Source organism: Bos javanicus, chromosome 5 (genome assembly GCF_032452875.1).
Source record: "Bos javanicus breed banteng chromosome 5, ARS-OSU_banteng_1.0, whole genome shotgun sequence".
Taxonomy (NCBI): domain Eukaryota; kingdom Metazoa; phylum Chordata; class Mammalia; order Artiodactyla; family Bovidae; genus Bos; species Bos javanicus.
In genome coordinates this window covers 70,926,322-70,948,524 of record NC_083872.1, presented here as the reverse complement: position 1 = coordinate 70,948,524, position 22,203 = coordinate 70,926,322, and the positions used below count along the sequence as shown (strand labels likewise).

At 42.2% G+C, this 22,203-nt stretch overlaps 1 long non-coding RNA gene across 7 annotated transcripts in view; it reads right to left on the bottom strand.

Annotated features, from left to right (window-relative positions):
* Positions 1-19,838, bottom strand: part of LOC133247857 (uncharacterized) — a 68,519-nt gene extending 48,681 nt beyond the window's left edge. For 2 of the 7 annotated variants that reach the window (XR_009736531.1, XR_009736534.1), the window contains exon 1: positions 7,675-7,914. This is a non-coding gene — a long non-coding RNA (uncharacterized LOC133247857). The other 5 variants (XR_009736535.1, XR_009736533.1, XR_009736532.1 and 2 more) reach the window with 5 other exon arrangements.
* Positions 19,839-22,203: the final 2,365 nt, after the last annotated feature.

The window sequence follows — 22,203 nt, the reverse complement described above, 5'->3', positions numbered from 1 at the left end:
TTCTGTTAGCTCTACCTTCAGATTATGTCCAGAATCTGACTACATCTCACCATCTCCATTGCAACCCTCCTGTCCAAGTATCTGTTGCCTGGAATACTTACATGATCCTTCATCTGCAATCTTTGCTTCCATACTTGCCCACTACAGTGTGATGCCACACACAGTATTGGAGAGATCATTTCGAAACATTGTCCTATCTTGTCCCTCTTTGTCTCAAATATCCCCAATGACTTCCCATCTTACTGAGACCAATCCAAGTCCTTCCCATGGCTTCCTAAGACCCTATATGATCTGTTTCCCTTCTACTTCTCAGGCCTCATCTTCAGCCACTGTTTCCCTTGCTCACTCTACTCCTGCCATACAGAGCTCCTTGATGCTCTTACCAAACACCCTCCTGTCCCAAAGCCTTCCATTCACTGCAACCTCCCTGACATCTGCCTTTCCCCACATATCCCCATCCCCCCTCTCACATATCAGGTCCCTGTTTGAAAGTCACCTCATTAAAGAGGTCTTCCATGACCACTTTATCTAAAGCAGCAACTCCCTCCAACACTCTGAGTCTCTTTATTTTTGTTTATGCCACTTATCACCACCTGACATATTAGGTATTTGTTTATGGCCTTTCACCACCACCAGAAATGGAAGCATCATAAAGGCAAGGATTTTGTTTTGTTCACTGCTGTATCTGCCATGTCCAGAACAGTAAGTGGTCAATAAACATTTGTTCAATGAATGAATGAATTAAACCATTTGATAAATGTAGGACTTCACGTAAAGTCTTGGTGGTACAATACTCAGAAGAAAATGTTAGGAGATGAGGCAAGACAAACAGATCATATCATGAAGATTCCTGTGTGCCATGTTTCAGTTTTAAATTTCATATTTGCCTAATCAGAAGCCAAAGAACATCTTTAATCAAGGAAACAACAAAATTATATTTGCATTTTAAAAGCAAAGCAGGCATTTGAGATGAAGGAGAGAAGGCAATAAGGGAGCTACTACAAAAGTCATTAAGAGAATTCCCTAGTGGTCCAGTGGCTAGGACTTCATGCTTACACTGCTGGAAGCCATGTTCCAATTCCTTGCAGGGGAACAGAGATCATGAAATCTGGGAGCACAAAGCACTGCCTACTCTTGCCCAAAAAAGGCATTGAGAAAGACCATGCAAACCAGAGCCCATGCAAACCAGAGCAGAAGGAATGATATAGAATATAGGAGGGGACAGATTCCAGAGATATAAAGGAAACAGAACAGTGGGATTTTAAGATTGCTTGTGGGGAGGGAGGACAAGGAAAGGAATGAGATCCATGTTTCCAGTTGAGTACCTGGAGTGGGAAGGGTGCCCTCAACAGAAAAAGATGGAGGAATAGATTTGAGGAGGAGAAGATGATGATGTCAGTTTTGAAATTAAATTGGAATGATCTCTGAGTCTTTCAGGTGGAGATGCCCAATTAGCTTTTGAATATGTAATTATGGATCTCAAGAGAGAAGTTTGAGCTGGAAGTACAGATTTGGTCACGCATTGGAGAAGGAAACGGCAACCCACTCCAGTATTCTTGCCTGGAGAATCCCAGGGATAGGGGAGCTTGGTGGGCTGCCGTCTCTGGGGTCGCACAGAGTCGGACACGACTGAAGCGACTTAGCAGCAGCAGCAGCATATAGTCATTGGAATTACTGCACATTTCTTAGGAAGCTTGTTGGAGAAAGATGACAAGAGACGTTTGGGATAGGAACTGGAGCTTGGGGAGACAATGAAGAAAGTGTTGAAAGCTAGAAGCAGGAGGGAGTCAATGGTTTTAAGACCAAAGGGTGTTCACTGGTATCAAGATACAGGAATTCAAGAAATACATGTATTGAAGTGGATCCTTTAAATCTAGACACTGGAAGATCAAAGATCTTAACAAGAGCAACTTCAGGTTTAAAAACCAAATTGCAATGAAACTACCAAGAAGGAAGTAGAAAGGGCATAGCTAAGAATAAGCCACTTATTTTTGGTAATGATCTCATTTTACCAAGTTTGCATGCCTACACACTCAGCCCTAAGAAAACAAAACAAAATAAAGAGGGTAGCTGGTTTTATCTGTGTTAGAGACAGCAGCTATCTACCCATAATTCTTTATCATCTGCTTCATCAGTAACAGAATTGTGACTTTATTCAGAGCTCCAATATGTTCAGCCAAAAGTCTCCCTCTCCTAGCCTCCCTTTCAGCTAGGGATATATAAGTGTAAAATTTGGGTGGAGCTTTCAGTAGAGCTGCTTAAAGAAGACAACTTAGCAAGAAGAATGATACCAAAAAGATCTACATGACCCAGATAACCACAATGGGGTGATCACTCACCTAGAGCCAGACATCCTGGAATGTGAAGTCAAGTGGGCCTTAGGAAGCATCAGCACAAATAAAGCTAGTGGAGGTGATGGAATTCCAGTTGAGCTATTTCAAACCCTAAAAGATGATGCTGTCAAAGTGCTGTACTCAATAAGCCAGCAAATCTGGAAAACTCGGCTGTGGCCACAGGACTGGAAAAGGTCAGCTTTCATTCCAATCCCAAAGAAAGACAATGTCAAAGAATGCTCAAACTATCACACAACTGCACTCATCTCACATGCTAGCAAAGTAATATTCAAAATTCTCCAAGCCAGGCTTCAACAGTACATGAACTGTGAACTTCGAGATGTTCAAGCTGGATTTAGAAAAGGCAGAGGAACCAGAGATTAAATTGCCAACATCTGTTGGATCATCGAAAAAGCAAGAGAGTTCCAGAAAAACATCTACTTCTGTTTTATTGACTACGCCAAAGCCTTTGACTGTGTGGATCACAACGAACTGTGGAAAATTCTTAGAGAGATGGGAATACCAGACCACCTGACCTGCCTCCTGAGAAATCTGTATGCAGGTCAGGAAGCAATAGTTAGAGCTGGACATGAAACAACAGACTTGTTCCAAATCAGGAAAGGAGTATGTCAAGGCTGTATATTGTCACCCTGCTTATTTAAATTATATGCAGAGTACATCATGAGAAATACTGGGCTGGATGAAGCACAAGCTGGGATCGGGATTTCTGGGAGAAATATCAGTAACCTCAGATATGCAAATGACACCAACCTTATGGCAGAAAGCAAAGAAGAACCAAAGAGCCGCTTGATGAAAGTGAAAGAAGAGAGTGAAAAAGTTGGCTTAAAATTAACATTCAGAAAACTAAGATCATGGCATCTGGTCCCATCACCAATGGCAAATAGTTGGGGAAAAACAGTGGAAACAATGAGAAACTTTATTTTGGGGGGCTCCAAAATCACTGTGGGTGGTGACTGCAACCATGAAATTAAAAGACACTTGCTTCTTGGAAGAAAAGCTATGACCAACCTAGACAGCATATCAAAAAGCAGAGACATTACTTTGCCAACAAAGGTCCATCTAGTCAAAGCTATGGTTTTTCCAGTAATCATGTATGAACGTGAAAGCTGGACTATAAAGAAAGCTGAGAACAAAGAATTAATGCTTTTGAACTGTGGTGTTGGAGAAAACTCTTGAGAGTCCCTTGGACAGCAAAGAGATCCAACCAGTCCATTCTAAAGGAAATCAGCCCTGAATATTCATTGGAAGGAGTGATGCTAAAGCTGAAACTCCAATACTTTGGCCACCTGATGTGAAGAATGGACTCATTGGAAAACACCCTGATGTTGGGAAAGATTGAAGGCAGGAGGAGAAGGGGACGACAGATGATGAGATTGTTGGATCGCATCACCAACTCGATGGACATGAGTTTGAGTAGGCTCCAGGAGTTGGTGATGGACAGGGAAGCCTGACGTGCTGCAGTCCACGGGGTTGCAAAGAGTTGGACGTGACTGAGCAACTGAACTGAACTAGCAAGATAAGGCCTCTCTTTTGACCCTTGCTCTTTCTCTTCTTTTATGGAGAGAAGATGTGATGGCTGGACCTACAGTAGCAACATCAAGCCCACGGAGCCCTTTAAAGATAGAAGATGCAGATGAGGATGGAACAGCAGAACATAATGCTGTTTCTAATGCTCAGGTCCCTAATGCTGTCACAGTGATACCATCTCTTCTCTCTTTTTTAAAAAAAAATATTTACTTATTTATTTTGGCTGTGAGATCTTTGATCTTAGTTGAAGCATGTGGGATCTTTAGTTGTGGCATACAGGATCTTTAGTTGTGGCATGTGGGATCTAGTTCCCTGACCAGATATCAAACCTGGGCCCCCAGCATTGGGAGTGGGGAGTCTTAGCCACCGGACCATAAGTAAAGACCCCCATCTCTTCTCTAAAATTTTTGCCTACAGGCTTCTTGTATTAGCAACTGAACACAATTCCTAACTGATATGTCATCTTATAGTACACCTAACTTTGAATTCCTATTCGGTTCAGGTCTGGCCTTCTCTGAGACCTGCCACCAAAGTACTGCTATATTAAGAGTCCTGAAAAAGCCAGTTGCTTGAGAAGAAGTAGCTGGTTACTGATGGTTAAAATTACCTAGGAGTGACCATAGCCTTGTTTTACCACTCAAAATAGGGCTTAAGTTGCAAACACCCTTGAGATAGATGTCTCACAGACTAAAATTTATTCTCTAAACTTGTCCTGGGTTTTGACTGGGGGCTGAGGGAAGAATGTATGGATGACCTGATGAAAGGGAGAGGAGATCATGGCCAAGGCAGATGGGTCAGTACTAGGGTCCAGATAATGTATTTCCCAAGCTTCATAAGCTTGCCTTAGGGTGGACCCAGGTGAAGGAGCAGTAGTAAAATCACTGTTTACAGACCACACAGTCTGTACCATGCACTTTACTTACATTATTTCATTTATTCCTTACAACATCCCTATGAGGTTAGGTGGTATTGTTATCATCTCATTTTACAGATGAGAAAAATGAGGTACACAGACATTAAACAAACAAGAGACCTGACATTTGAACCAAGGTCTATCTCATGTCAGAGCCTCAGCTCTAACTAGCAATAATTTTTAAAATAATAATAGCCAACCAATATCAAGCACTTTTCATGTGCCAAACATTTTGATAGGTTGGCCAAAAGGTCCACTTGGGTTTTTCCATATGAGCAAACAAAGTTTTTGCTTGTAATGAAAAAACCCGAACAAATATTTCTGGCACATATTAATACATGTTAATTAAATACAAATACAAATTAAAATACAATACATGTATTAACTTTCAACAACCTCATGAGGTAAACACAACCAGTATCTCCACTTTGTAGATGAGGAAACTGAGGCCAAGAGAGGTTAAGAAATTTGCCCATGATCTATGTTGTTAGAAGGGGCTTCCCAAGTGGCACTAGTGGTAAAGAACCCGCCCGCCAATGCAGGAGATGCGAGAGACTCTGGTTTGGTCCCTGGGTCAGAAAGATCCCCTGGAGAAGGGAATGGTAACCCACTCCAGTATTCTTGCCTGGAGAATCCCATGGACAGAGGAGCCTGACATGAATGGTTCACAGGGTTACAAAGAGTCAGACATGACTAACTAGCATGTACATGTAGTTAGAAAGTGGGAGATCTAGGATTTGAACCCAAGTTTGTCTTACCTCAGAACTAATAAATATTGAGGGAGTTTATTTTTTCTAAACTTTTTCAAGGCCTCTGAATTCATAATTGACTAAAAAGCCAGAAAATAAATGACAGCATACAGTGTACCTTAGTTATCCAAAGCTCTATTCACCATTAGAAGCAAACACAATATAAATCCACTCATAGAGGTATTAATAACAGCCAGGAAAAATGATACCCATTATTCTCCTTATTTTACACATTTGGAAGCAGAGGTCATGAAAAGAAAGTGAAAGTGAAAGTCACTCAGCCGTTTCTGATTCTTTGCAACCCCTTGGACTAATCCATGGAATTCTCCAGGCCAGAATACTGGAGTGGGTAGCCTTTCCCTTCTCCAGGGGATCTTCCCAACCCAGGATCAAATCCAGGTCTCCCACATTGCAGGTGGATTCTTTACCAGCTGAGCCTCAAGGGAAGCCCAAGAATACTGGAGTGGGTAGCCTATCCCTTCTCCAGCAGATCTTCCTGACCCAGGAATCGAACTGAGGTCTCCTGCACTGCAGGCGGATTCTTTACCAACTGAGGTATCAGGGAAGCCCAAGAGGTCGTGAGATTTACCTGAATACAATAAAGGAATCAAAATACACTCTGATGGTAAGGCACAGGATCCAAGTTCTGGCAGTTTAATCATGAGATGAAAGATGGAATTTTGCATAATTCTGAGCTTGTAAATGTCCTATAGTGGTGGTGGTTTAGTCACTAAGTTATGTCCAACTCTGGCGACCCCATAGACTCCAGCCAGCCAGGAACCTCTGTCCATGGGATTTCCCAGGCAAGAATACTGGTCTTATAGACCACAGACTTAAAGAGGAACTTTTAAAGATGAAACTATTACCCTTCCTCCTCTCTCCTTTTCAGAATAAAGGTCCATTTTTCACTCCTAAGGAATTCACTCATTGCAGCAAATAGTCTGGGAACAATGCTCGTGTATTAGGGAATCGGGGGCTGCTGGGGTTAAAGGTGCCTGGAATGGAAACATGCCTCATGGATCATACTGACATCCAAACAAGCACCTTGGAAGGAGAAGGGCTGAGCTGGGATGACCTGCAGTGTAGCCACTGTCGGCTGCTGCTTTCCGTGGCCTCCAGAGTGTTCTTTCAGCTGACAGGAAAAGTCACTGAGGTGAATGGAGGACACAAAAGAAATCCCAAGCCAAAGCTGAAATTTACTTTCTGGTGCACTGAGTTGGGCTCCCCAGGCATCTGCTTGGTCTTTTCTCTTTGCTGGGACCCTGAGAGGGATGGATAGAGATGCCCTGCCTGTGCTCTCCAGCAATTCAAGCTTGAGGTCTGTGAAAGGAGACAGGTCTCTGGGGCTGTGTTTAGAAACATTCAGCTGCAGTGCTGCCCAGCGTGGAAAGAGCTGCAGAACCACGGAGGCATCCTTCAGTTCTGCCACAGCCCCATGAGTGGACTCTTAGAGCTCGTGCTGGTTAAAGCAAATTTTCAGTTTGGATTCAAGTTTGTTGATAAGTGAATCTTAGTAAAATCGAGGCAACAAGAAACTGCTTTCCACTTTTCAAATACTTGAGTTTTTTTTTTTTTTTTTTTCAGTAGTCACTGCTGAGATGGGAAATGGAATGATTGTCTAATATACTTCCCTGAGAGCTCAACTGATGGAAGAGTCTGCCTGCAATGCAGGAGACCCTGGTTTGATTCCTGGGTTGGGAACATCCACTGGAGAAGGGATAGGTTACCCACTTCAGTATTCTTGGACTTCCCTTGTGGCTTAGTTGGTAAAGAATCCACCTGCAATGTGGGAGACCTGGGTTCAATCCTTGGGTTGAGAAGATCCCCTGGAGAAAGGAAAGGCTATCCACTCCAGTATCCTAGCCTGGAGAATTCCATGGACTGTGTAAGTCCATGGGGTCACAAAGAGTCAGACAGGACCAAGCAACTTTCACTTCACTTCGTTTCAGCAGGAGGGCAGGAAGATTGGAAAAGGGCTTCGCAACAGCCTTTAAAAAGTTTATATTCTTGGACCCATTAATTTCACTCTGGAATTTATCTTAAGAATTGGAACTGCAAACAGTGGCTTTCAAGGATTCTATAATAAACACTGTTTTTGGAAAACTGTGCAGAGCAACTGCCACACACTCACCTTTGTGGAAATTCCCCTTCTCCTGTGGTGGAAACGTTACAGAGCCCAAACTTATCCTGTTCACTGCACGACAGGCCAGTAAATCAGGGGAGACGAACTGTTGGAACAAGGAATAACGATTTTAATTGGAAAGCTAGCAGACGGATATGATGACACACCCGCCTCTCCAAAAACTATCTCCTTTCAAGCCAGGTTCGGGCTCCTTTTATATAGGAGGGGAGGGGGCGGAAACCACCGCGGCACTGACCAATGGTTGGGTGGGACCACTAACGGTCTCCGGTGGACTGTTGCTCACTAACGGTCGCTTGCTTGGGGGAGGGGCCCACTGTGGCGTCAACCAATGGCTGAGTGGGGCTACTATAACGCGTGCCTGCCTCGTGCCCCTGCACCAGCCCCCCCCACCCCCACCACCCGGCCCCGCTAGCAGAAAGGTGTGATGCCAAGAAGCAGCCGGGAATGAAGAAGCACCTGGCCGCTCCAAGCCACTCCAGTAACGTCATCTTCCAGGCCTTGCTGAAGTGAGGCATGCAAGTGTCAGAGATCACAATGGCCACGCAGAGGCAGTTGATGTGCGCATTAACCAGGATCACTGAAGCAGCGGATGCTGTGGACTTAACCCATGAGCAACTCGTGACCAGGAAGCTGGCCCGGGAGCTGGCACGCCAGGAGCAGAGCGGCCAGTGCCGGCTGGCCTGGTGCGCTGGGGGTGGGGTAGGGTACTGCTTGCGGAAAGGAAGGAGGGTTGGGGCTGGGGAGGCCACTACTACTGCAGGAATGCCATTTTATCACACATCTCAGCCCCCTACTGACTGGAGAAGTGGGACAGGGCACCTGACCTAAATGGGGTCCGTGAGCATTCCTACTGAAACCAGCAGGACCCTGTGGGGCTCCTGGGCACAAAAGCCTTTATGTGCCCTCTCCCCATTCTTGTTTGCAGGGAAACAGGCTTCCCTCAGCATCCTAACCTTCCCTGAGTTCCACAGGACAGAGTCAAACAACTGCTAATCTGAGAAGGGAAGGGATGTGGAGACAAAGGAGAAGCAATCAAGAAACAACAGTATTGCCTTGGCAGTTCCGCCCAAGGGATATACATAACAATATCTTTGAGCTGTTTTGCAGATACTGAAACCCCTACCAGGTGGGAGGAATTAATGTTGTGCCGCCCATAAGTATGTAGACCCTAGACCAGTTGGAACCAAACGGTTGATGATGCTGACTCCCAGTTTCCTCACCATTCACTCATCATTCTCTTTTGAGAATGTCTGTGAGCTGATTATGCCCTCCTCTTTGAACCATTTTACTATAAAACTCCTAACCATCCCCTTCAGGTCGGGACACATAGTTCTGAGGACATTTGCCCTCTGTGGTACCCTTTGCCTGGCAAAGCAATAAAAACTTCTACTTAACCAAAACCCTGTCTCCAAGATTTAATTTGGTACAGTGGTTCATGTGTGCATAGCCACTCAGTCATGGCCACCTCTTTGTGACCCTATGGAATGTAGGCCCAGGCTCCTCTGTCCATGGGATTTTCTAGGCAAGAATAGTGGAGCAGGTTGCCATTTCCTACTCCAGGGGATCTTCCTGACCCAGGGATCAAACTCACATCTCCCGTGTCTCTTGCATTGAAGGCAGATTCTCTACCACTGAGTCACCAGGGAAGCCCTTGGTACAGGGGTACAGAGGCCAAATTTCTGGGTACACCACCTCTTTGATCATTTATTGATCCAAGTAATTTTTCAAGTAGTGTCTCACTTGCATTTGAAATATTGCAAATGTTTCAGTTCAGTTCAGTTCAGTCGCTCAGTCGTGTCCGACTCTTTGCGACCCCATGAATCGCAGCACACCAGGCCTCCCTGTCCGTCACCAACTCCCGGAGTTCACTCAGACCCATGTCCATCGAGTCAGTGATGCCATCCAGCCATCTCATTCTCTGTCGTCCCTTTCTTCTCCTGCCCCCAATCCCTCCCAGCATCAGAGTCTTTTCCAATGAGTCAACTCTTTGCATGAGCTGGCCAAAGTACTGGAGTTTCAGCTTTAGCATCATTCCTTCCAAAGAAATCCCAGGGCTGATCTCCTTCAGAATGGACTGGTTGGATCTTCTTGCACTCCAAGGGACTCTCAAGAGTCTTCTCCAACACCACAGTTCAAAAGCATCAACTCTTCGGCGCTCAGCCTTCTTCACAGTCCAACTCTCACATCCATACATGACCACTGGAAAAACCATAGCCTTGACTAGACAGACCTTTGTTGGCAAAGTAATGTCTCTGCTTCTCAATATGCTATCTAGGTTAGTTATAACTTTTCTTCCAAGGAGTAAGTGTCTTTTAATTTCATGGCTATTACCATCTGCAGTGATTTTGGAGCCCCCAAAAATAAAGTCTGACACTGTTTCCACTGTTTACCCATCTATTTCCCATGAAGTGATGGGACCAGATGCCATGATCTTCGTTTTCTGAATGTTGAGCTTTAAGCCAACTTTTTCACTCTCCTCTTTCACTTTCATCAAGAGGCTTTTTAGTTCCTCTTCATTTTCTGCCATAAGGGTGATGTCATCTGCATATCTGAGGTTACTGATATTTCTCCCGGCAATCTTGATTCCAGCTTGTGCTTCATCCAGCCCAGCGTTTCTCATGATGTACTCTGCATATAAGTTAAGTAAGCAGGGTGACAATATACAGCCTTGACATACTCCTTTCCCTATTTGGAAACAGTCTGTTGTTCCATGTCCAGTTCTAACTGTTGCTTCCTGACCTGCATATAGGTTTCTCAAGAGGCAGATCAGGTGGTCTGGTATTCCCATCTCTTTCAGAATTTTCCACAGTTTATTGTGATCTACACAGTCAAAGGCTTTGGCATAGTCAATAAAGCAAATGTTTAGTGCGGCATTATTAATAGCAAAACTTGGGGACATAAAATGTGTTCTAATTTACAACTGGTTCAGTAAACTATCAGTTCAGTTCAGTCCCTCAGTCATGTTTGACTCTTTGTGACCCCATGGACGGCAGCATACCAGGCTTTCCTGTCCATTACCAACTCCTGGAATTTGCTCAAACTCATGTCCATTGAGTCAGTGATGCCATCCAACCATCTCATCCTCAAGTAAATGTACCAAGTAAAATATGGTACATCGATAAATGGAGTACAGTATTGTGATCATACCATCAGTATTCAAACATATGTAATATCTTCCATTTAAAAAGATATCCTCCCTTGATTCACCAAGTCATCCTCCATCCCACAACCCATATATTTTCCTTTTTTGCAAAACTCCTAGGAAGATTTATCTAAACTCACTGTACTGGTCTCTACTATCAGTCTTTCCAGAATCCCCCACTAATCAGGCTTTGCTCCACCAAAATTGTTCTTCAAGTCACCAATGACCATGTTGCCAGTTCCATTGGCCAATTCTCAGTCCTCATTTCCTAGAGCTTATCAGCAGCATTTGACAGATAAATAGCTTACATCTTCTTGGAATTCTTCCTCCATTTGTTTCTGAAATTTGACACTCTTATTCTCCTACTTCCCTGTTCACTCTTTCTCAGTCATTTTTACTGGTTCTTTTCCCTTCTCCCCACTTCTAGACACTGTAGGGCCCAAAACTTAGTCCTCAAATCTCTACTCTTTTCCCTTTATACTCCCTTAATGACCTCTTTTGCCCATTGCTTTACATTTACCTATGTGCTGATAACTTCCAAGTTCTAACTCCAACTTGGGTTTCTCCCCTGAACTCCAGATTCCTATATGAAAATGCTTACTCTATTTCTGTACTTGGATATCTAATAGGTATCCCAAACTTGTCTAAAACTGGATTCTTCATTTCCCCTAAACCCTGACATCCATATCTGAAATTTTCTCTTCCCCCAGTCATCCAATATTAGTAAATGGGCACTACTATTCACTTTGTTGTCCAAGACTGTATATTAATAGGAGCTGGGTAGTAGATAACAGGTGATTTTCCTGTTTTTCTTTATGTGCATGTATGCTAAATTGCTTCAATTCATGTCTGACTCTTTGCAACCCTATGGACTGTGCCTATGCCCTAGGCCCACAAGGATCCTTGGTCCATGGAATTCTCCAGGCAAGAATGCTAGAGTGGGTTACCATGCCCTCTTTCAGGGTATCTTCTGTTGAATAAGCAGGACTGATCAGAGGAAGAACCAATCATATTAGAGAAGAGAAAGGACTCAAGAATAAAGTGTAGATATGGACACTGAATTTAAGGCAATGGGTACAAAATGCAAAGACCTGGTAGAAAAAAAAAAAAAACAGGTAAAGTACGGAGGTGGAAACTGCAAAATTTTTGCATCCTTTTGAACAGGAAGGTAAGGTAGCCAAGAGCACCTGAAATTTGACCAAAAGGAGCAGCAGGTCCCTGTGAGATGGAAAGTTATAGGACTTGGCATTACTGCATGTGCTTGGACCATACTATTTGGTCTGAGTTCTAGACTAGGAAGGGCTTCCGGGGTGATGCAGTAGATAAAGAACTCGTCTGAAATGCAGGAGATGCAGGCAGATGTGAGTTCAATCCCCAGGTCTAGAAGATCCTTGTAGGAGGACATGGCAACCCACTCCAGTATTTTTGCCTGGAGAATCTCATGGACAGAGGAGCTGGTCAACTGCAGTCCATAGGATCACAAAGAATCGGACACGACTGAAGCAACTGAGCATGGGCACTAGACTAGGAAAGAATGACACCTGAGACTCAGTTCAAAATTCCTTCTCCTTAGGATTACTCCTGAAGTATCACAAAGAGTATAAATAGGACAAGTATGTGAGAGTGTGAGCTTGGGCCCCATTCTCTCTCAAAGTTCAGTTCAGTTCAGTACAGTCGCTCAGTCATGTCCAACTCTTTGCAACCCCATGGACTGCAGTATGCCAGGCCTTCCTGTCCATCACCAACTTCCGGAGTTTACTCAAACTCATGTCCATTGAGTCGGTGTTGCCATCCAACCATCTCATCCTCTGTCATCCCCTTCTCCTCCTGCCTTCAATCTTTCCCAGCATCAGGCTCTTTTCAAATGAGTCCGTTCTTCACATCACGTGACCAAAGTATTGGAGTTTCAGCTTCAGCATCACTCCTTCCAATGAACATTCAGGGCTGATTTCCTTTAGGATGGACTGGTTGGATCTCCTTGCAGTCCAAGGGACTCTCAAGTCTTCTCCAACACCACAGTTCAAAAGCATCAATTCTTCGGTGCTCAGCTTTCTTTATAGTCCAACTCTCACTTTCATACGTGACTACTGGAAAAACCATAGCTTTGACTAGATGGACCTTTGTTGGCAAAGTAATGTCTCTGCTTTTTGATATGCTGTCTAGGTTGGTCATAGCTTTTCTTCCAAGGAGCAAGCATCTTTTAATTTCATGGCTGCAGTCACCACCCAGAGTGATTTTGGAGCCCCCCAAAATAAAGTCTCTCACTGCCTCCACTATTTCCCCTTCTATTTGCCATTAAATGATGGGACCAGATGCCATGATCTTAGTTTTCTGAATGTTGATTTTAAGCCAACTTTTTCACTCTCCTCTTTCATCAAGAGGCTCTTTAGTTCCTCTTCACTTTCTGCCATAAGGGTGGTGTCATCTGCATATCTGAGATTATTGATATTTCTCCCGGCAATCTTGATTCCAGCTTGTGCTTCATCCAGCCCAGCATCTCTCATGATGTACTCTGCATATAAGTTAAATAAGCAGGGTGACAATATACAGCCTTGACATACTCCTTTCCCGATTTGGAACCAGTCTGTTGTTCATGTTCAGCTCTAACTGTTGCTTCCTAACCTGCATACAGATTTCTCAGGAGGCAGGCCAGGTGGTCTGGTATTCCCATCTCTCTGAGAATTTTCCACAGTTTATTGTGATCCACACAGTCAAAGGCTTTGGCATAGTCAATAAAACAGAAGTAGATGTTTTTCTGGAACTCTCTTGCTTTTTCCATGATCCAACAGATGTTGGCAATTTAATCTCTGGTTCCTCTGCCTTTTCTAAATCCAGCTTGAACATGAAAGTTCACGGCTCACATACTGTTCACATACTGTTGAAGCCTGGCTTGAAAAATTTTGAGCATTACTTTGCTAGCGTGTGAGATGAGTGCAATTTTGCGGTAGTTTGAGCATTCTTAGGCATTGCCTTTCTTTGGGATTGGAATGAAAGCTGACCTTTTCCAGTCCTGTGGCCACTGCTGAGTTTTCCAAATTTTCTGGCATATTATCTCAAAGAGCTGCACCTAAACTTAGCCCATGCTGAGTGAGTCTCTGCCAGGTCAAAGGAGCATAGAATCACAGACTCAGTGCATTCTATACCCCAAGGCAGTGGCTAGAAACAACTAGTATTACCAAATAAGGCAGCAACTGTGCTTCTCAGCCAGTTGGGTCATCTAAGCTGAAGGTTCTGGTTCCAAGACTTGAAATTTTGCACGAGGGTAATCTTCCACTATGTGCACCTGCGCTTCAAGGACAGGAGGTTTTTTGTTTCTCTCTTCCTAGGAGCTTTCTATGTATATGACTAGCCATGGAAATCTGTACTAGTCAGTGTTCTGCAGAGAAACAGAACAGGATGTGTGAATGTATAGAGAGATTGATGTTAAGGAATTGGCTCACATGATTGGAGACTGGAGACTCACGGAAGAGTTTCATGTCATGTGCTGGCAGGAACTGCTCTTTGCGGAGGCAGGAGAGGCACAGGGTTCTAGACAGGCCTTCACTTGATTGAATGAAACCCACCCACGTTGTGGAGGGTAATCTGCTTTAGTCAAAGTTCACTGATTTAAATGTTAATATTCAAAAAAGCACCTTCATGAACATCCAGAATAATGTTTGACCAAATATCTGGCCACATTTTAAAACAGTAATATTTTTGAGGCATAAAATTAGCCATCACAACAGCCTCACTACAACTAAGGGACTTCATATGAGGCAACTCCATGCAAGTGAAGTAAAAAAAATCATGGTCTAACTGGAGCCACTTTGGGACAACATCAGAGAAGGGATCTGGGATAGGTTTGTGTAGGAGAGGGAACACATAAGTTGTTGTTCAGTCTCTCCAATGTGTCTGACTCTTTGCAGCCCCATGGAGTGCAGCACGCCAGGCTTCCCTGTCCATCACCAACTCCCAGAGTTTGTTCAAACTTATGTCCATTGACTTGGTGATGCCATCCAACCATCTCATCCTCTGTTGTTCCCTTATGCTGTTTTCAATCTTTCCCAGTATCACAGTCTTTTCCAATGAGTCAGTTCTTCGCATCAGGTGACCAAAGTATTGGAGCTTCAGCTTCAACATCAGTTCTTCCTATGAATATTCAGGACTGATTTCCTTTAGAATTGACTGGTTTGACCTCCTCGCTGTCCAAGGGACTCTTAAGAGTCTTCTCCAACACCACAGTTTGAAAGCCTCACTTCTTCAACTCTCAGCCTTCTTTATGGTCCAACTCTCACATCCATACATGAATACTGGAAAAATCATAGGTTTGATTATACAGGTCTTTGTTGGCAAAGTGATGTCTCTGTTTTTGAATACACGGTTTATGTTTGTTGTAGCTTTTCTTCCAAGAAGCAAGTGTATAAATGGCTTAAATTGAGCCAGTACATTTTAGAGCTTCTGGGTTCTGAATGATGTATTCATTTTTTTCCTAGCAATTCATATGGAGTCCATGTAGATAATAAATCATGTGGTTGTATATTTGAAATCTTCCACCTGCTCCTCCCACTGGCATCACTGCCTAGAAGGAACCTTGAATGTCTGGGGAATGTCAGGAGCTCATTCACCTGTTGACTGGGACCACATCAACTCTGGCTACTGATTAGATTCTACAGTACACGAAGGCCCAACACACCTGACTGTGATCATCAGAGAAGAACAAGGAAGAAATGCATACTTTCCTATTTTATAAATTTCCCACAAAAATGATCAAAATACATTTTTATATAACAAATATAACAATAACAACAAATATGAATTGTATACTTATTAACAGGAGAGGCAGGAGAGCAGAGTGTATGGGGTCAGGAAATAAGAGCGCACAAACAGCAGAACTGGGACAGACACCAGGCGCAGTTCACCTTTTAGAGGCTGTTTCCCCTGGGCCTCACCCAAGTCACTGGTTGTACTTGATTCCTTTGTTCTCCATTCCTGTCATGAATCTAACCTTGAGTCCTGGATTCTGACATAACCTGTTATTTGACTCTTACAATCTATTTTTCTGAACTCCACCTATGAGATTGAATATGATCAATTTTATAACAAATGTTATAGAGGAAGTCTGAGCTTTTTTCCTAACATTTATTTCAGATTGTCTTGGTAATATGAATTTTTTTCAAGTTATTTTGCCATTTCTTATTTATAAAATCATAGATTGCAGGGCTGGATGATATCTTAGAGAGTAGGGAGGAAAAGTGAGGCCCCAGGAGGATCAATGGCTCAGGACCATCAAATCCATGAGATGAGCCTCTGCTCCAGCTCACCTGTTCTTCCAATGCTCCCTCCGCTGCATCACAGGGAGAAAAAACGAGCTGTGTTACCAGAGAGAAGCAGAATTCCCTTCTTGCCAACAGAGGCACTCGACTCCTTCCACATACTGCACGTTACTCTGAGAATTAATAGCACAATTTGGTACTAAACAAAATGGCTCATGTGGCTGATCTGGCTCGAGTGAAAAATCAGCAAAATGGAGACTTGAGTGTCTCTGGATGATAATCGGGTGCGATCCCTGAAGGGGTATGACAAATGTATTAAAGTCTTTCTGCAAAGCCAATTTTGGGCAATGATCTGATTGCTGGATAAATCATACCAGGAAATTGAAACAAGTGGTGAGGATGGCACAAGCAGGGTACATTATAGGGTAGCAAACAATTCCCTATGCCTTGGAGAAATCACTCTATCAGAGGTGGAGAGGAACCATGCAGCATGTCCAGGAAAATAATGAGAGACAAGGAAGAAATTAAGAGCGTATATGAGATACACAAATCAAAAGGACAAATGGATGTTAGAAGCAGCCTGGAATTAAAAGTAAGTCAGAGCTGATGGCTAAAGAAGAAGCTGAAAGGGGACAGAAAAACTGCAAGGGAAACAAAAGCCAAAAAATATACTTCGTTCTCAATAGTTCATGGACTTGATGATTTATTCATAGTACATTTTTTTCATGCCAGTTTAGACTGATGTACCCATGAGGTATAGGACTACCATCCTCTCTCTCGGCTAGCCAGCCAATACACAGAGAATGCAAATTAGTGTGAAGCTGGGGGCTTTCCTGGTAGCTCAGCAGTAATGAATCCGCCTGCCAGTGCAGGAGACATGGGTTCAATCCCTGATCTGGAAAGATCCCACATGCTGCAGAGCAACTAAGCCCATGTGCCACAACTAGTGAGCCTGTACTCTAGAGCCTGGGAACCACAACTACTGACCCCATGCACCCCAACTACACCCACATACTCTAGAGCTCCTGCTCTGAGACAAGAGGAGCCACTGCAATGAGAAACCTATGCACCACCATGAAGAGAAGCCCCTGCTGGCCATAGCTAGAGAAAATCCTGTACACCAATGAAGACCCAGCGCAGCCAAAAAATAAAAATAAAAAATAAAATGTTTAAAAATCAGTGTGATGCTAAGTAAAGCATGAACAGGAGATCAATTTATTGAAGTTTTAGCTATCAACCATTTATTGACTTATTCAATTATTCAAACATACATAAAGAGCATCTAATATGTAACAGGCACTGTAGTAAAGCACAAAAATACACAAGATTGCTGTGGTCCCTGTCTTCATTGAGCTAACACTCTAAAGGAGGAGGGTGAGGGGAGTGATGTACTACCAAGACACATAGAAGTGATTTGGGGTATTAGCTTCTGATGGCTTGCACATCAGGACTGTATTCTACTACATATAGCAGAAACTCTAAGTAATAGTGGATTAAACAATTAGAGATTTATTTTTCACACACTATAAGAAATACAGGTAGATAGAGATATCTTTTTTGCACATAAAAATATAAACATAGGCTGTCCAAAGGTGCAACTGCTCAAGCATGACACCAGGATCCAAATTGGGTCTGTTTTCTAGACAAGGAGTGTGGCATAGTGGTTAAATCTAGGACTGTTGGCATCAGACTGTTACCTATTGTGGTGGTTGTTGTTCGTCAGTCTCTAACTTGTGTCCAACTCTTCGTGACCCTTCCAGGCTCCTCTGTCCCTGGCATTTCCTAGACAAGAATATTGGATCAGATTGCCATTTCCTTCTCCAGGGGATCTTTCCAGACCAAAGACTGAACCCACGTCTCCTGCTTTGCCAGGCAGATTCTTTACCACTGAGCCACCAAGGATGCTTGTTAACTCATTATTAAATCTTGGTTCTGCTACTTATTATCCATAGACTTTGACAAAGTTACTTAACCTCCTTCTGGTTTTTCAGTTTTCTTGTCTGTAAAACAGCAATGAAAATAATAGGCCCCCACATAAATAAAGTCAACTGATCATTGACAAAAAGCAAAAGCAATGTGATGCGGCAAAAGGAGTCTTTTCAACAAGTGGTTCTGAAATAACTGGGCATCCACATGTGAAAAAGTGAATTAGATATATACTTTATACCTTCACAAAAATTAACTGAAACGAAGTACAGATATAAGTGTAAGATGCAAAACTATAAAATTCCTACAAAATAACATAGGAGAAAACCTAAATGACCTTGGATATGATGATGCTTTTTTAGATACAACATGAAAGACACAATCCATGGAAGAAATAACTGATAAGCTGGATGTCATTAAAATTAAAAACTTAAACTCTGCAAGAAAACAATGTCAAGGAAATGAAAAAACAAGGCACAGACTGGGAGAAGATATTTGCAATAGACACATCTGATAAAGAACCATTATCCAAAATATATGTACAAGGAACACAAACAATTCAATTAAAAAACAGGACAAAGATCTTAACAGACAGCTCACCAAAGACGATATGCAGATTGCAAATAAGCATAAGCACATTAAAAGATGCTTTACATCATGTGTCATGAGGAAAATGCAAACCAGAACCATAAGATACCACTACACACCTTTTAGAACGGCCAAAATCCAGAACACTGATGCACCAAATACTGGCGAAGATGTGGAAACTTTAAACAAAAACTCTCATTTATTCCACTGGGAGTGCAAAATAGTAAAGACACTTGGGAAGACATCTTGGCAGTTTTTTGTTTTTTTTTTAATCAAAGTAAACATACTCTTACCATACGATCCAATAATCGAGCTCCTTGGTATCTACCCAAAGGAGTTGAAGGCTTGCATCCACACAAAAACCTACACACAGATGTTTGCGGCAGCTTTATTCATAATTGTCAAAACTTGGAAGCAACCGAGATATCTTTCCACAGGTGAATGGATGAATAAGTTGTGGTATATTCAGGACACTGGAATATTTTTCAGTGCAAAAGAAATGAGTTATCAAGGGACATATGCACACCCATGGCTAATTCATGTTGATGTTTGACAGAAAACAACAAAATTCTGTAAAGCAATTATCCTTCAATCAAAAAATAAATAATTTTTTAAAAAAAGAAATGAATTACCAAACCATGGAAACACATGGAGGAATCTTGAATGTGCCTCACTAAATGGAAGAAGCCAATCTGAGAAGGCTATATACTATATGATTCCATAAGACATTCTGGAAAATGCAAAACTATGGAGGCAGTAAAAATATCAGTGGTTGCCAGGGGCTAAGGAAAAGGATGACTAGGCAGAACACAGAGGCTTTTAGGGCAGTGAAATTACTATGCATGATATTATAATATTGGATACATTTCACTACACATATGTCAAACTCATAGAACATACAACACAAGAGTGAACCTTAATGTAAACTATCGATTTGGGGGTGATTATGATGAGTCAAGGTAGGTTCATCAATTGTAACAAATGAACTACTCCGGTGGGTAATGTTGACAATGGGCGAGGCTGTGTGAGGGCATGTGGGGTAGTCTTTGCACCTCCCTCCTCGATTTTGCTGTGAACCTAAAACTTGTCTTTAAAAAATTGTCTTTCAAATAACAGCCTTTACCTCCTAGGCCTATTGAAAGGATTAATAGTTTATTATGTGCAAACTGCTGAAATAGTGAAATAGGCAATGTGTACATGTTATTACAATTGTTAATACTCACACTGGGGCTTGTCCTTGTGCTCTGGACTCTGATAATCTCAAGAAGGCTGTTGCATCCTCAGGCATATAGTATTCTGGATAGGAAGAAGGGGAAAGAATGACAGATGAATGGATAAAGAATATGTGGTATGTATATGCAATGAAATATTACTCAGCCATAAAAAATAATGAATTTGAGTCAGTTGTAGTGAGGTGAATGAACCTAAAGCCTGTTATACAGAATGAAGTAAGTCAGAAAAAAAACATTGTATATTAACATTTATATGTGGAATCCAGAAAAAAATTTTTTAAAGTACTGATAATCCTGTTTTTAGGGGGAAAAAACTGGAGACAGAGGTAGAGAACAGACTTGTGAACATAGCAGGAGAAGGAGATAGTGGAAGGAATTGAGGTAGCATTGACATATATACACCATCATGTGTAAAATAGCTGGTGGGAGGCCGCTGTATAACACAGGGAGCTCAGCCTGGCACTCTATGATGACCTAGAGAGGTGAGATGGGAGGGGGAAGGGAGGTTCAGAAAGGAGGAGATATATATATATAACTGATTGACATTATCCTTTGGCAGAAACCCACACAACATCATAAAGCCACTATCCTCCATTTAAATTTTTTTTTAAAGAAAAAAATGAAAATGGCATACCAGCTAAATCTGACCCTTTTAAAATCAAGAGCACAAAAGCATCTCTGAGAGTCCTGCCCAGCAGAATTTGCTCCCATCGCACTGGACAGAGCTGTGTCCTGTGCCCATACCTGGCTGGAAAGTGGTGGAGAATGAGATTGTAGATGAGTTAAGGAGATCATGAATGGAGATTGGGTACTGGATTATAGGCAACCAACAGTGTCTGTTGTGGCTTCCAGAGACAATTGCTCTTAATATACATTAAAAATTTTTTTTATTTATTTACTTGTTTTGGGCTGTGCTGGGTCTTCACTGTTGCATGGGCTTTTCTCTAGTTTCAGAGAGTGTGGGATACTCTCTAGTTGCGGTGTGTGGGCTTCTCATTGAGGTGGCCTCTCGTTGTGGAGCACAGGCTTAGTTGCTCCTCGACATGTGAGATCTTCCGAGACCAGGGATTGAACCCCTGTTCCCTACGTTGGCAGGCAGATTCTTTGTTACTGACCCACCAGGGAAGTCTGTTGTTAATATTTGATACATACCTGTTTTGTTTTTATAACTTTTATTGAAGTATATTTGATGAATAATATTATATAAGTTACAAGTGTACAGTACAGTGATTCACAATTTTTAAAGGTTATATATAGTTATTATAAAATATTGGCTACATTCCCTGTATTGTATAATATATCCTTGTAGCTTATTTTATACATAATAGTTGGTACCTTTCAGTTCTCTACCCCTATATTATCCCTCCTTCTCCCATCTCTGCACTGGTAACCACTACTTTGTTCTCTATGTGAATCTGTTTTGTTTTTTTTTTTTCCTTATATTTACTAGCTGATGTATTTTTTTAGCTCCCACATTAAGTGATATCATACAGTATTTGACTTTCCTTGTCTGACATTTCACTTAGCATAACACCCTGCAAGTCCATCTATGTTGTTGCTAATGTCAAAATTTTCATTCTTTTTATGGCTGAGTAGTATTCCATTGTGTGTGTGTGTGTGTGTGTATATACCTCTTTATCCGTTCAGTTGTTAAATACTTAGGTTGTTTCCATATGTTGACAATTGTAAATAATGCTGCTATAAACATTGGGGTGCATGTAACTTTTTGAAATAGTGTTTGGGGGGGATATATATCCAGGAGTAGAATTTCTGGTTCATATGGTAGTTCTTTGAGAAACTAATTTTTTGAGAACCCTTTATTCTGTTTGCCACAGTGGCTGTACCAGTTTGTATTCCCACCAACGGGGTAGAAGAGTTCCCTTTTCCCCACGTCCTCGCCAACATTTGTTATTTGTGTACTTTTTGATGATAGCCATTCTGACAGTGTGTGGTGAAATTTCATTCTGGTTGTGATTTACATTTCCCTGACGGCTAGCGATGTTGGGAATCTTTTCATGTGCCTGTTGGCCATCTGCATGTCCTCTTTGGAAAAATGTCTATTCAGGTCTTCTGCCCACTTTCTAATTAGGTTGTTTGTTTTTTTCATATTATGGGCTGTTTATATATGTTGGATATTAAGCCCTTATCAGTCCTATCATTTGCAAATATTTTCTTCCATTCAGCAGGCTCTCTTCATTTTGACACATATCTGTTTTTATGTCCCCTTTCCCCCTGGATAAGCTAGTTGAACTGAACAGTTCGACTTCTTATCCAGACAGTATCCACCTGGATCTCGATTCCTCCACACAAGACAATGCACCCAGGGCTTCCCTAGTGGTCCAGTGGGTAAGAATCTGCCTTCCAATACAGGGGACTG